This window comes from Typopeltis vanoorti, chromosome 5 (assembly GCF_054136105.1).
Source record: "Typopeltis vanoorti isolate ZY-2024b chromosome 5, IOZ_Tvanoo_1.0, whole genome shotgun sequence".
NCBI lineage: Eukaryota > Metazoa > Arthropoda > Arachnida > Uropygi > Thelyphonidae > Typopeltis > Typopeltis vanoorti.
This window is the reverse complement of record NC_143553.1, coordinates 59,001,472-59,017,934: the sequence shown is the minus strand read 5'-3', so window position 1 is coordinate 59,017,934 and position 16,463 is coordinate 59,001,472. Positions and strand designations below refer to the sequence as shown.

Genomic DNA, 16,463 nt, shown 5'->3' with positions numbered 1-16,463 from the left:
AATCTTTTCAATAATTCTTCTCCGCTTGAAATCTTGAAATCGTTTTAGACTTTACAAAATATCTAAGTTTGCAACTTTATTTCTTCACGAAAAAAGCTTTCTTCAAACACAATTCGCTTATCGCAGCCTTATTGCCTTTTATCCTGTTGAGTGTTACCAAGCTGATTCTTCTAAATTTGTGGTTGTAATATTCAGAAATAGTGTTCGTTTTTAAGTTTTGGACACAAGTGTACATTCGCTACCACCATTGGTTGACATGCTTTGTACGCCTCACTGGATTAGATGGAGGAAACCAATGTATTATATAGATAATTAAAACCGGAGAGACTATTTTTACAGTAGTCAATGGCTTTAAACCACTCTCCTAACCCCAATGATTATGGCTGCAATAATATGCCAAAGATTAGGGAGATTGTCTTCTGAAGATCAACCTAACGATCATAAAAACTTATACAACATTAGTGAAGTCACATACGTTATCTGATCAAAAATATCTGGAGACCTGCTCATCCCAACTCCCACTCTAATATGAGACGCATTAATATTGAATTCGTCCATTCTTTACTGCTGTAATAGCTTCAGTCTTCTAAATAGGCTTCCTCTCCCTAATTCCCTTTCTTTCTTTCAGAAGATTCGTCGATGCATTCTTTACTGCAACAGGCAAACTGTTCTAATCACTCACTGCTCAGTGAGAGAAAAAATCTAGCTCTCACCCTTTTCTTAGCCACACATAAAATTAACTTTCACCGATCCTTGTCCTCTCTCTACCGTCCATATAACAAAAAATTTCATAATTTCATAACTTATAACATTCTTTACTGATTTATAGATCTTTATCATATCATCCTCTTTCTCCTGGTTACTAGTATCCGCAGTTCGCATACTCTCAATCTGATCTCGTAATTTCAACACGGTACGAATATTGTAAATGGATACAAGGGTGAATTTCCCCAGAGTTGACGTCTGGAGTGCCTACGTCTCTCTGCTTTAGCTTGTGGGCTCCCTCAAAGGCTCTCACCGATAAGCTTCATGACTTCTCTTTCAGGAAAGGTAACGGAAGTTCTATGTCTTTGCTCCTTTGATAAAAAGGAAAAAGAAAAAAAAAAAAGATGAACATATCGGGTGATTGGCCCTGAATGCTTTACGAGCTATGTTAGTCCCCCCCCCCCCAAAATAATCCTCTAATTCTAGCCTATGCATCCATCCATATACGTGGCACAGGCACAATAATGGATACAAATTTGGTGTAAATTTAGCTAGAGGTAGATCATTTGCCTACCTGGTAGGCCGAGTGGATAGCGTATCCGCTCTCCAGCCAAAAGGCTGCGGATTCGAATCCCGCCATGGGCATGGATGTTTGTGATTGTCTGTGGAAGTACCGGTGGTGGTCAGCAGTAGATGGCGTTGGTGTAGTTGGTGATTGAATGGTGGAGACGGAGTTGTAAAGAAGGTGCTCTTCCGCGATGAGTCCTTGGACTCTCTGGAGGTGTCAAATAATAATAATTTGCATTTTACGAAAAACAGTGTTTCCCCCCCCCCCCCAAAAAAAATAAAAACATAAACTTAGAATTTTCTTGAAATTAAAACTTTCCAAACGTTTAAAAGGCAAAATAAAATAAAATATAATATAATATAATAAATAAATAATAGATGAACAAACAATTTGTTTCATTTCAGCAATATCGTAATTGTAAATAATTCATAATACTTCGTTAAGTGAACCTGAAGGCGCTTGCGCACTAGTGTGAATCCTTTTTCTTAATAAGTTGTGGAAGTTGAAGCTTTGGGCTCATTACAATCGTGCGCATCTTTTATTCCGTATGTTTTCAGATTCTCTATTGTTACTCATCTTTGAAATTAGGCCATTTGTTAACGTTATCTAGATTTCCTGAATGCGTGGAGTGATTACAAATTTCGTTTTAGGAAGTTATTTAAGTACTCGTACTGCAGCATATTTCGCTTACGTTGTTTAAGTTATATTCGTTAGAAGCGATACAATTTATTTTCAGTCTCGGTCGTAACAAATGAAGGCGATCATATTCGTGGGGCGCCTGATTTGATAGTATCGGGAACATATGCTATAAAACATTATTAAAAATTAAATTACTTATGATTATACTTTTACACACAAAAAATAAGAAATCTTTGAATATTTATCAAATTTTACATTTCTTCATCACATATGGCGTGCTCGATTAGGTTTAAAAGGCTGGCTGTGATTATTTTGGTCAGGTTGCTAAATGTTTTTCTCATCAATAGGAATGATAGTAGTGCCATAGAAAATATTGGGGAATTTTCCCTGAAATGGTTGATTTCCCCAATTCTTTTATCTTTTACCTTTATATAACTTTGAGATGCAGCATATTTAACTTTTTCATATGAATATTACTAGTACCCTCGTCAAAACTATATTTAGGAAAATATTCTTTGTAACAATCAACATCATCTGCCTAAAGAATTCAAGTCAGTGGCCTCTATCAGCCTCATTTCATCTTTTCAGTATAATAAATTATACTTTCACTTTTGGGATTTCCCTGTAAATTCTTACAGCTAGCGCCATGAGAAAAAATTGCCCTGAAAGATTGAAAATTCACACATTTTTTCATTGAAATATATTTTACCAACCTTATAAGTAGAGATTCATTTCACTTACATCTATTGTAGAATAGGGGGGAGAAAATAGAACTTTGTGATTTAAACAGTATGCTTAATGATGATAATGATTCTATACCATCATTTTGGTATAAGGTATGGAGAAAGGGTATGTCTTATACAAAGTGTACTGACAGCTGCCATCATAAATAATAGTATTGTGCAGTAGTTCTGCAGCATATTACTTAGTTGGAAAGGTCTTTATTCAAATCTCATCATTGCTGGAAATTTTAGAGGTCTTTTCCTTCTTGAGTTAATCTAACTTTCTTTACCACAGATGGGGTTGGGTTATTTTCCTATCCCCCTACCCACTTTTTTTTTGACTGGTTCAGAGCATATCATGCATTAATCTTTAAGTCAGGCAAAATTAGGTTCAAAAACCCAGTTGGTAGGTAACATCCTAGTTGATAGAAACAGATCCAGTAAGTGTTTGAACTTTGAATTATCATCCCAAGTTGAATACTCTGATTTCACAAAGGTTGGATAATAGTCATTTTTATGAATTACAGACATTCCCAATTTGAAAGAAGTGCAGTAATCAGAGGAAGGGATCAAGGGAATATAAAAAAAAAAGATGCATTTATTTTGGAATTGTGTAACAACAAAGAAAAACAATGAAATAAAGTTCAAACATGTAAACATTAACAGACTTATATGAAACAAGTTATTTTTAGTGATCTCAAATTCAAAATTTGTACTGTATCTTCCATGTTGATGTTTTCTTTTAGTGCATTGTTATGGTAGATGTTAAGGTCTTAATGAACCAGGTTATTTCACTGCTGAGGTGGTGAATTTGAAAACAGAATATTTTTAATAAAAGTCTGCTTGTTAATACCAGTATTTTATCAGTTTTTTATTGTAAAGTCCATGTATTTGCAAAATTTTTACTGTAGTTTGAGTCTTCACTGAATGAAATTTAGTTTAGTTGGAAAGAAGAAAAAGATTGGTCTAATAATGTAGTATTTTTCAGCTAAAATCTACTTCTTTTCCTGTTTTTAAACTTCTTTGAAGCAGTAATGAAATTGATATTTGTTAAAAAAAAAAAAAGAACAGTTCGAAATTGTAATTGCTAGAATTCTTAATTTATTTCACTACCTGAGCAAGCTTGATATGAACTTTTTAATATTGCTGTTGATTTTAGTATTTATTTTGCATAATATCGATTATATTTTTAGTAATACTTACTTGCTATATCTATGATTAGTACCATGATGATTTTAGTTTTATTTGGGATATGGATTTTTTTGCACAAGTTATGAAAAAGTAGTTATTTATTTTATTTCGTATGGGGTTTCCCCCATCTCTTAGGATGAGCTGAGCCCTCCTAATGAGGGAAGTATATTTTATACTAGATCTGTGTGTGTGTTCACAAGGCCAGTTTGTCTGTTCTGAGGGATGAAAAACTTGAGTTTCTTTGGTGAAAAAAACCCTCTACCTCCATATGAAACTGGCTAACTCATCTTTGTCGAAAGAAGACAGATAAAGATTCCTCACATCATGGATGAGAATTGAACCCAAGTCTTTTCTGTCCATAGGGCTTTGTCTATACTTACTGAGTTACAGAGACTCTGAAAAGGTAGTATGTCAGATTAAAAGATTTGATGGGCTACATCATCATCATTATTATTTAATGTGCATACTGTTATCTTGTCTACTGTTATATTGGTTATGGCTTGAATGAGAATTTCTAGAGAACTAATTTTGTCATGCTTTCCTTTTTTATTCTTTTAAGCTCAGAGTAATAAATAACACTTATAAATTCAACATTTTAATTTTTAATATTTTTTTTCTTTAAAAATTTGAACAAAAAAATCAGTAATTTAGGGGTGACATGGGATGAGAGGAGGGATAGAAGAAGCATTTTCTAATCTTATTATTATTATGTGACACCTTCAGGGTGTCCAAAGACTCATTAAGGGAGAGCACCTACTCTACAACTCTCCATCTCCACCAACTACAGCGAACCTCATCATCTACACCAGTGTTTCTCAAACTTCAGATATCATGTACCCCTTCTTAAATTTTCATTATTACCAAGTACCCCCTAATTAATTAATTAAAAATAAATTAATTTAAAACTAAATAAATAATTTAATTAAAAATTAATTAAAATTAATAAATTAATTGAAAATATTAATTAAAATTAAATGTCTATTTTATTTGAATTTATATGTTCATGTAAACAAAAAATATGATTTATTTTTATAGTTTGGTTCTCTAGAGATGCCAGACGACACACTCATCAATTTCATTTGATCCAGATGCAATATCAACATTTTCTTGTTGCTTACAGCTACTTGTATTTACTATATTGCTCTCTTTTTGGGGGTTTTATAAATCCAATCTTTAACCAATGATCCGTATGTAAGAATTTGAAAGCTAAAAAAAAATACTGTATTTACTCGAATATAACTCTACTTTTTTCCCAAAATTAAGCTAAAAAATCGTGTTGCGAGATACGTGTGGGAATTTTCAGAAACTAAAGTTTTCAGAAAAAAACTAAACATGGTGCGACTTACCAAGAAGCTCCTACTCGCTATCACTACTTTTGGCATCGAGAACAGTTTCTTTGTGTGCATCGTCAAAGTCATCTACCGAAATAGCATCATCTTCTTTCGCATTATTTCTAGAAAAAATTACCAGTAATTTACAAGACTTGAGATACGTAGAGCAGCGAAGAACTGCATATGATTGGTGCGGTATTAACAAAAGATCGTGCGAACCAAAGACAAATTAGCATTTCAGCAGTTGAGTTGAAATGCTAATTCCCTTCAACCGAATTCCATAATATCTGAAACACATTCACTATATATTTCTTAGTTTTAACACGTTAACAACGGGGTGGTGTCAAGCAAAACCATATGTTCCACCGGCAACGTATGGTTTTGCTTGGTCTATACAGCTGTTTCTGTTGGAGAGGGGATGTGATTCATTAGTTAGTGCCGTTTCATCCCTGTTGTCTCTAATTGCACTGTTTGTTGAAAAATATAATAACTCCTTTAATTACACATAGCCGAAAATTGCCACGTACCCACTAACGACCTTTCGCATACCCCGGGGGGTATGCGAAACACTTTGAGAAACTACTGCCCTCCACTACCACTAGTATTTTCAAAGACGATCACAAACATCCATACCCACAGTGGGATTCGAACCCGCAGCCTGGCTGGAGAGCGGATACACTAACCACTCAGCCAACCAGGCCAGCCTGGGGTGTGATGATTTTTGAAGATATATGGATATAAACTCGGCATGTTTTTTTAATTACAAACACTAGTAGGATTCTTGTCATAAAAATTGTATTAGGATAAAATCATGATACAGAATATCATGTTCAGTTGATATATGCATTGAAAAGTCACTAAGATACATCTTATTAGTCATGCTATAATACTTAAATTACATTATCAACCTATCTAGGGTTATGACAGAACTTTTTTTCTACCACTCCTGGTTTTTCTTGTCACACAAGCAGACTTCCATGAATAGAGGGGGGGGGGTGATTTTCCATATTCCTCATTAGAATTATCTAAACATGTTAGTGATTATCAGAACTAACCAGATATTTTTCAATGTGATTCTAAGTTGTCCTTCCAAATCCTAATATATATTTATGGAACAGTTGTCTGTATTTATGGAATAATTAATACAGACACGTTAATGTAGTTTAATGAATAGTGTCTTTATTTTTTAATGATTTCTACAGCTATGGTTTGAAGCTCACTCTGGCTTGAACATTTGTGAATGTGCTTATGAGGTACATAATTTTCACTGCCCAGAATAAGGCCACCACTACCTTGTTAGAGGTCTGAAGTGACTTGAGTACTTCAGACCTCTAGCTCTAGAGAACAAACACGGTAATGTTTGTGGAAAGTTTTTTTTTTTTTTTTTTTTACCTTGGGTATAATGTACGTTAAAGATACCTAGCAATTTTATAAACTTGGTTTTAATCCTTTTTTCCAAATAAGCAAACAGACAAGTAAGTCAAGTTTGTGCCTGAACGTGGTTCAGGTCTGAGGCAACTCATGGTAAAGGTGGAGTAAGCCCTGATCACTATCCTTAGTATTTCCCATAATGTAAAACACATCTCCTAGGAGGTGTATGATGTTATACATTATTATGGTGGGGTCACTACCCAGACCGGTTTCAACCTTTATTGAGGTCAAAACTTTCCACATCTTTCTCTCATCCAGAGATTCTTATTTAATAAGGTCAAAGCACCTTGTGGCAACTTGTATAGGTAAAATTTATAATCTCTTCATTACTTAAACCTTGCTATTTCAGGGTCTAACTACTCACTGATGAGACCTCAATAAAGGTCAAAACCAATCTGGGTAGTGACCCCACCATAATGTATAACATAATACATCTCCTAGGAGATGTGTTTTACATTATGGGAAATACTAAGGACAATGATTGGAGCTTACTCCACCTTTACCACAAGTTGCCTCAGATCTGAATCATGTTCAGGAGCAAACTTCACTTACTTGTCTGTTTCCTTATTTGGAAAAAAGGATTAAAACCAAGTTTATAAAATTGCTTGGTATCTTTAACGCATGGTAATGTTTGTTCTCTAGAGCTATTCTTGGGTTTTATCTTTATTATTATTATTAGCCTACTCACAGTACTAATAAACAACCTTTCGTAGATGAGAATTCACATTAAAAAAAAAAAGAAAATGAAATTTACATTAAAAAAAGAAATGGAATTCACAGATTATCTATGAATTATCCTGCTTTTTTGCTTTAAATGCAAATTGTAAAATAAAATAATAGTGTGTTCTATGATATCTTACAATTGCAAAATTTAAGACATCACTGTGTATGTTCATATCATGCAGCTTACAAAGATGAACTTCAAACATTTCATATATTTGCCTTTTATTCGTACATTTTATAAAGGTGCTATTACCAGCTGCACAAATTAAACTGCTGTTTAATTTGCAGATAAATGATATATGAGATAATTTGAAGGGAAATATCAGTTGTTTGCTGATGATACAAATTTGGGTAGAGTAATGGATAATAAAGGCATTGTGTTTGGAGAGCTTACAGGATGATTTAACCACCTTATTGGCCATTATGGATCAAATATGCATTCACATAAGCTTCGTATCCATCATATATTTCAATGTAATATCAATGGTATTACATTTTTAATATGCACTTCACAGCCATGGAAACTTGGACGTATATATAACTCCTGGCCGGTAGCGTGGTTAAATAGGCTGTTAGTATGGGCAAAAGATAATGGGTGTCGGTTTAATGTGGCTAAATGTAAAGTCATGCATTTTGAGATTCAAAGATTACAAGCAGTGTACCACATTGAGGGAACTGTATTCCAGGAAATTGATGCAGTCAGGAATTGGGGGGGGGGAGGAAGTAGTACATAGAGAGTTGAAATTTAGAGAGCATATTGTTAAATTAGCCAGGGTAGCTCACAGTATTACTTGGTTCTGGAAGAACACACAAGTAGAGATAAGGGAGTTATTATTCCTCTTTATAAAGTCTTAATATGACCACGTCCAGATTACTCTGCTCAGGTCTGGTTACTTGGGGATGAGGAAGTAGAATGGATCCAGAGGTGAATGGTCTGTGAAAAGCTCCCTATGATGATAGATTGAGGGTTTATGTATTGCAAATGTTGGTTGATAGGTGAAAAGGGGGGGGATATGATAGAAACTATACTATCATATCCCCCCTTTTCACCTATTTAAGTTATTTAAAGGATTTTATAGGATTGATGCAAGGGAAATGTTTCACTACTTGGCTAGAGAAAGTAGAACAAGAGGTTAGTCATCCCTGGAAGTTGAGTAAGAGTGCGGTTAATAAGGATATGAGGACTAGGTTTTTTTTGTGTGGAGAGTTCAAGGAGCAGTATGATATATATATATATATATATATATATATATATATTGAGTGGATAGCTTGGGTATCCCATGATGAGTCTTTGGACTCCATGAAGTTGCCCTTACAATAATAATAATAATAATAATCTCAAGCACTTTAAAAATAGCATCCTTGCTGAGCTTGACTATTACTGAGCATACATTTACATTAAAAAATCTCCACCAAAACTTTTAAAAGGAGTTTGAATTTCTCAAGTATGTGAATATTCATCTCTTGTGAATATAATTCAGTTCAACTTGGGCAGTTCTGTGTATTGATTTGCTATCTGGAGGAAAATATTTGTACTGTGCACATAGTAGAAGAAATCTGACCAGTGTGTGTGTCACATCGTCCATGTCTTTCCAGAGATAATAAAATTAGTGGAAAATGTGCATGTTTTTTATGTTGAGCACATTCATAAGAGGTTGGTTAATCAACCTATCGAATGTTAGTACTATATATAGATAATGGGTTGGGAAAGGAGAAACTTATTTGCATTTGATTTAAAAGCCTATATATTGTATTCTTTAGGAAGCATAAGGGGGGAGGACTGTTTCACAATACATCAGTAGCAAGGAGGAGGAGGAAAAGATGCTAGTTCTGGGTTTCAAGGTGTACTTTTTCAAGGTGTGAAGGGATGTTGGACAGCAGCCACACATGTACAATGGACTTAATACTCAGTGAGAGAATTATGGATGCTATTTTATATAAACATTTGCCATGGAAATATAGAATTGACATATTGCAGAAAGCAAACACCCATGCGAAAATGGGAGGAGTGAATTGATAAGTGATGGATTATTAATCCATCTGATTGCCCTCCTCTGTATTGAGTCAAGCATTTCGAGGGAGCTCTTAGTGGCGCATTCAAAATGTGAAAGCAGTATTTATAACTGGGTGGATTCGTGATTTGTATAAGGTTAACAGCTATTCAGAGTGAATTAACATCTTGAGTGAAAGAGAAATCTTAGTTTTTTAGAAGCCAAGTTGGCAATGGTGTGTTTGTCAGGAAAGGCTTGATGTTAGGTGATTCCAAGAAGATAAATTATTATTATTATTACGGATATCTCCATGGAGTCAGTAGCCTCATCGCAGGAGACCCAAACTAGCAAAACAATATCTGTCATATCTCTTCTTGAATTCATTTACAGATGAACTCACAACTAAGTCAGGCAATGAATTCCACTCATTCACCACCCTCCAGGCAAAAAACCTTGTTCTCACACCCTTGTTAACCACACTTTTCTTTAATTTCCAGGGATGACCTCTTGTTCTTTCATCACTATCACACAGCTGAAACATTTCCCCTACATCAATCCTATAAAAATCTTTCAGTAATTTAAATGTTTCTATCGTATCCCTTCTTCTCTGCTTATCAACCAACCTCTGCAATCCACAAGCTCTCAATCTATCAATGTAGGGAGCATTTTTTACATCACTCACCAACTTAGTTACTCTTCTCTGAACCCTCTCCACAGCCTCCTCATCTCCAAGGAATCCAGGTGACCAGACCTGAGCACAGTAATCCAAATGTGGAAGTATCAACGCTTTATAAAGGGGAATAAGGGAAATCTCATCTTGTCTGGAAATTTGAGTGTTGTCAAAGGTAATGCTGGGAGAAAATGGTTCTTTTTTATGAGAAATAAGGCAGAACTGGGTTTGCTATAATTGAAATTTATGAGATTATCTGAACCCCATTGGAAGATGGCTTGGGGATCAGAATGGAGGGAAGTGGTGGTTGATATTCTGTAAGTTGAGGTGATCATGCAGAGTAAGATTTATCAAATGAAAAGGAGGAGTGCAATGTGCTGTCATCTGCAATACATTCATGCTTACCATAAAATTTCATAAACTCATCAGGAAAGAGGCAGAATGATGATCAGCTTATATTTCTACCTACTACAGGGTGAGGGCCTCTCCCCATTGTTGGAGGGTTGAGTCTACTTCTCCCATGGTGACCCAGTCCATCTTGGGAGAATGTATATATACTTGGATGAATGAATGTACGAAGGTGGAAGACAATCACAAACATCCATGTCTAGGCGGGATTCAAACCCACAGCCTCTTGGCTGGAGAGCAGATACGCTAACCACTCAGCCAACCAGGCCGGCAGAGGCAGAATAATCAGCCAATAATGATGTCTCATGATATAATAGAATGAAATAAGAATACAGTGATAAGCTACACATTTAACAATAATTCTAAATTCTCAGATACTGTGCAGTGTAAAACAGCGAAAAACATAATGTTTGCAGATTTTCAACTGACTTGCATAAAATTTTTTAAAAAACTTCCTTACACTGAGAGCAACCAGAATGTTCATTGCTTGGTAACCAATCCTTAAGATTGAAAAAAAAAGACAAGTCTCATCCTTGGTTCCACCTGCTCTTAAAAAAAACTAGATTTTTCCACGTGTGTTTGAACATTTTGCTTGAAAGAAAGTAAAATGAGAGACAGAGCAAGTGTGTTAATTTTGAAACAGTGATGGAAGTATAATAGTCACTATTTTATAAAAATGTTGAGCAAGAATTTTAATAAAACAATTTATAATTGTCACAAATTTGTTAACCCTGATTTGAAAACAAATAGCCTAAGTTTAGTACGTTTTTTTTTTTTTTTTTTTCATTTGAATTATGAAAGGAAATTTTGAAAATAAGTCAGCAGAGTTTGGATGGCTTCTATTATCTCAGCAGTGAAAAGGTCAACAAGTTGCTTTAATATTCATTACATTTAATTTATTAATATAATATTAATACATAAGTTTTCGTTTTATGTTATAGATTTTTTTTAAAATGAGTAGTGATTCTTTGTCAGAGGATGACAATTCCAGTCTGGCTGAAATTGACATATGGAAAATTAAAAGAAAGAAAACTATAAAATGTGATACTGAAAAATGTTATGTGAAGAACCAAAACTCATCAGGTTGTCCTCCTACTCCTTCATCTTCATTTGAAGCAGTGCCTGATTCAAAGCTCTCAGAATTTAAAGAGGTAAGATAATAAGTAATCAGAAGTTTATGAAGGTATGCATATATATATATATATATATATGTTTGTGTGTGTGTGTGTGTGCATGCACATGTACTTTGGTAAATGGTAGTAGTGTGTCAAAAGATAATGAGACCAACTCAATAATGGTCATGGGATGTACCATTCATTTATTATTAGCATAACACTTCCTGAGGAGTATTAAGAATGGATAATATTTCTAATAGTACTAAGGTATATAGTCTGTGTTACTTTGGAGGTAAATCATGTCAAGATGGGAGAAGTTGAAATCCATTATTGGAGGAAAAAGGTCAAAATGCAGACTACATAGTAGGTGATTATGAATTGTACAGACAGTAGAGCTAAAAATGCAACATCTGGAAAACATGCAAATATCATTTTTAATGGGAATACATATATTCAAAAAGTTGAGACTTAAACACTGAAATAGATGTGGATATGGAGTTTGTAATTTAGTTAAGATAAAAACTCATGTTTGTAACCAAAACAAAAGTCAAACAAATCTCTGTAAATTTTGCTATTCTGCTATCAGTGATATCACTGAAAAATTTCAGGTATCGTGTGAAGCTTTACTTATTTTTTATCTTAGTCAAAAACTTAGGCTTTTTTGATGGAATTTCAGAATTGATAATTTTGTTTTTAATGTGAATCTTACAAAGTCTATGATACATCAGTATGCTCTGTGGAATAAGAATTAAATAGTTTGGCACCCAGCTCTAGAGACCAAAAAAGTTTCACATTTGGTCTTTTGGCTATTAATCAGGTAGTTCATCTCACACCAGGTAATAGAATTCATCTGGCATCTAACTGCATACAACTTACATTTTGGATCTGAGAGAAAAATTTAGCATCTGTTCTACACACACACACACACACACACACACACACACACACACACACACACAGCTCAAAAAAAAATTTGTAAATTTAGTTTACAATAGAAATAAACATATTCAAAAATGAAAATAATGTCACCATCATTATTTTGATGAATAACATCAGTTGATTACATAACACATTTGGTATAGTATTGTTTACAGACTCATTTGCATCACTTAAAGAGTTTAGGCTGCAGCTGCTGACATTATTGTGGACCTGTTGTAAGCATGATGCCATTGTAAATGCTTTAATAAAAAGAGCATTTTCTTGTTTTTCATGAGAGAGAACATTTACCAATACATTCACAAAAATATTATTTGCCATCTTTCAGCAGTATTACATCTCTTCAAGAAAACTTGAAATGTAATGCGAAGAGGAAACCCAGAAGAGGCCTCTCTATGTAGGACTGCTGTTTGAATGATATCACTGCAAAATTATAAGGCCACATCAAATGAACTAAAATCTCATTGCATTGTTGGTGTAAAAATGACAGACATTAATGCTATTGTTAGATAATAACAATTTGAAGACCAGTTATTTCCCTTCCCCCTCCAAAAAAAAATATTTTGATTAAAAACATACATGTCATACTTTTAAAAAGTGTGACATGCTAAGTAGAATTCTGATGAATGAAACACCAATTTTATTATTTTTTTTGAGTGGATTGTCTATTCAACTCAGATGAAATTCAATATGTTAGATGTAGACTTCGTGAGGATTTTCACCAAAAACCGTTTTGAAAAATATAATCAATACACTAAATATAGCAAAATACACTTATCACTCGGCCTGGTTGGCCGAGTGGTTAGCATATCTGCTCTCCAGCCAAAAGGCTGCAGGTTCAAATCCTGCCATGGGCATGGATGTTTGTGATTGTCTCTGAAAATACTAGTGGTGGTGGTGGTCTGCAGTAGATGGCATTGGTGTAGATGATGAAGGTAGTTGTGGAGTGGTGGAGACGGTAGTTGCCCTCTCTCAATGAGTCTTTGGACTCCCTGGAGGTGTTATGTATATAATATTATTAATAATAATCAAATTTCCTGCTTCCCAGTTAATTTGGTGGGGGGAGTCCATTTTGAGTAAAAGGGTATGCCAGTTACACTTCCTGTAAGAAAGTATAGTTGTCCAATTCCTTTCTTCAGAACTTGACCAGAAGCTGATGGCTGTGTTGACATCCTGAAAAGAAGATTACTGCCATTCACAACCAAACAATTTAGTTTATTTAAGATAACTTTTTACACTGTGTATCCTTGTGCTAAAAATCTAAGCATTATTATATATTGTTTACCAGTGATTGAAATTACAATTGACTCTTCCTTTATCAAAACGATTACAGTCAACTTTTCTTATAAGCAAACATTGTTGTAACAAATTCACTCAGTATTGAAGTACTGAAATATGCTGACTAACTCTACTTAGATATGGTGCTGTGCTAAAAAAAAAAAAAAATTCACCATAGCAGCCACTATAACAAATTATTCCTGTGGTTCCTACAAGTTTGGTATAGTGCACATTGACTGTACTAAAAGTGCAGGTTCTTTGTGCATTTCTTCTAGTATTTTTATTCCATTCTCATTTCCTAGGTAAAGGAATACCTGCAGAGACAGACTATCAGAATGTTACATGTGCCTGATAACAGCCTCTGTCTTAATTTTATTGGGCACTACTGACAATTAACAAGGAAAAGCAAGAATGAAAAAGAAATTCAGGAAATTATAATATGAATGTTGTTCTGTATATGTGATAGTCATGACCTCAGTATGCATACATGTTGTGATTTCTAGCATGCCACAGAGATAATATGCTGTAGTAGTAAAGGCAAAAGGTGACCTTGAAAAATATTGACGAAATAATGAACAACACAGTCATACAGGATTGCAATAATCTTATACAGTTGACTCTCATTATAGCACACTTATAGGGAAGGGGGCTGAGGAATATTGTGTTATAGTGGGTAGTTTGCTATAGTAAATTTTCTTTATAGTAGCATTATGTCTATGGGTAGTCAGTTGGGACTTTAGAGTGAATTGTAATGGTGTTTATTATAGTGAGATTCAACTGTACCACATTATAAGAATACAATAAATCATATCTACACATTTAATAGTTGTTACTGCTGCTCATATTATATAAAAAGTGTGATCCATTTGTTACATGTCTTGTATTGTTTCATTTTTATAATTTTTGCAGAGCCAAACTGCAGGTGGTGCTTTTTTTTTTTTTTTTTTCAACCGAACATGTTAATGCTATAGGTATTATTTCTGGAAAAATTCCCATGTTACTCCTCTTAAAAAACTATTATTTATACGGCTATTTTAGCCTGTTTCCATTTAGGAGCGTCCCTTATTTTAAATACATTGACTTTTTACTCAAGAATTGCCAATGACGATACACGATTGAAACGGCTCGCACCCGTTAACGCTCTCCCCGCCCTGTTTCCCATAAATCCCTTCCTTTTCCCAAAGAAGCACCCTTAAATATAATAATAATAATATATATATATATATATATATGTGTGTGTATATTATTTTTAAAAAAACCCTGGTTTTCTAATTTAATCTTCCCACCCTGCCTCAACCCCCCCCCCACGTTTCCTACCCCCTTTATTGGCCTAACAGCAGAAGTATGGAGAACGAAGACATCCTAACATCCAAACAAGGTATGTGCAAAATTTCTTCCTCTATTAGTCTGCATATATTTACCTCTAAAATACACTATAATGCCCTAAAAAATTCTTGAGTAAAAAGCCAATGTATTTAAAATAAGGGATACTCCTAAACGGAAACAGACTAAAATAGCCGTATAAATAATAATGTTAATGCTGAACTATATAAAAAAGATGGGTAATACTAGTTCAAACTTTATTAATAATAATATAACAGTTATAGCACAGGCTTTTTTTTTTTTTTTAATTTTAAATCAACAATAGCACCAAATCACCTGTTGTTTGGATTGACTTTGATTGTAATCCTGTCTAAAATGTGAGATATCTTTATAAAACAGTAAGCGCTCTGTAACTGAGGAAAATTATGTGGTCTAATATGGAAGTACCAGTGGTTGGTTGAATGAATGGCATACCTGCTCTCCAACCAATAGGCTTTGGTTCAAATCCCACCATTGCCATTAATGTTTGTGATTGATTGTGGAGACTTCACTCCAAAAACCCTGAAGAAGAAGTACAGAAGTGACCATATAGCATCCATTAAGAGACATCATATGTGAAGAACTAATATGGAAGTGGCAGCATTTTTCCTGTAGCTTTAACTCAGGCATTTTCCAAATGCAAAACACAAATCAGGCACATAATATACACATTGACTGACACTTCATACTATCAAGATAGGATTAAGCATCTTGTCATTACCAGAAATTAGATTTATAGAAAGCTAAGTTTATTATAGCGTGCAAGTTCATGTTTCTATTGTATTAGAGAGTCAATTATATTTGGATTTTTGTAAACCTTTGCCCCCCCCCCCCTCTTTCATGCTATAAGTTATGATAATTCCTGTGACATTTTATCAGTTGGTCAGCATAAACAAGTAATGCTTCTTGGCTTGATGTTACTTTCGTCATGAATGCTATTTCCAAAGCCACACAAAAAGTGCTTGGTATCCACAAATTGAAAAGGCATTGAGATTCCATAGTACCTTCTTGATTCAATAAAGGCCATAAGAAAGAGACATTGGTACAATACAACTAAACTTGGTGAAATTCCTTACTTTCCTTACCTTTGAATAGCAGATTCATTCAACACAGAATTAGACATATGGAAAGTAAACTTCTCTAACACCCCAATAAAATGTGTAGAAAGGCTTGTTCGTGTACATGTTGTTTAATTTTGATAGTATATATCAGAACACAGAATTATAAGTAAATAATTATTTATTGATTTATTGCTGATATTTCACTGGTGTTATAACATCTTCAGAGCACAAAAACGCAGTTTGTTACAGTACGTGAGACTACAACAACATGGTGTAACAAAGGCACTAGTTTAACAAAATTGTAGCAACAACACAAAGACTAAAGTCCTAAT

The 16,463-nt window shown here is 34.2% G+C and overlaps 1 protein-coding gene across 1 annotated transcript in view; it reads left to right on the top strand.

Annotated features, from left to right (window-relative positions):
- Nucleotides 1-1,808: 1,808 nt before the first annotated feature.
- LOC150106452 (protein FAM204A-like) overlaps nt 1,809-16,463 on the top strand; it is a 70,199-nt gene continuing 55,544 nt past the window's right edge. Inside the window, exons 1-2 of the mRNA XM_090392449.1 lie at nt 1,809-1,818; nt 11,355-11,530. The gene's annotated coding sequence lies outside the window, so the exon portion shown is untranslated. The remainder of the gene's footprint in view (nt 1,819-11,354; nt 11,531-16,463) is intronic.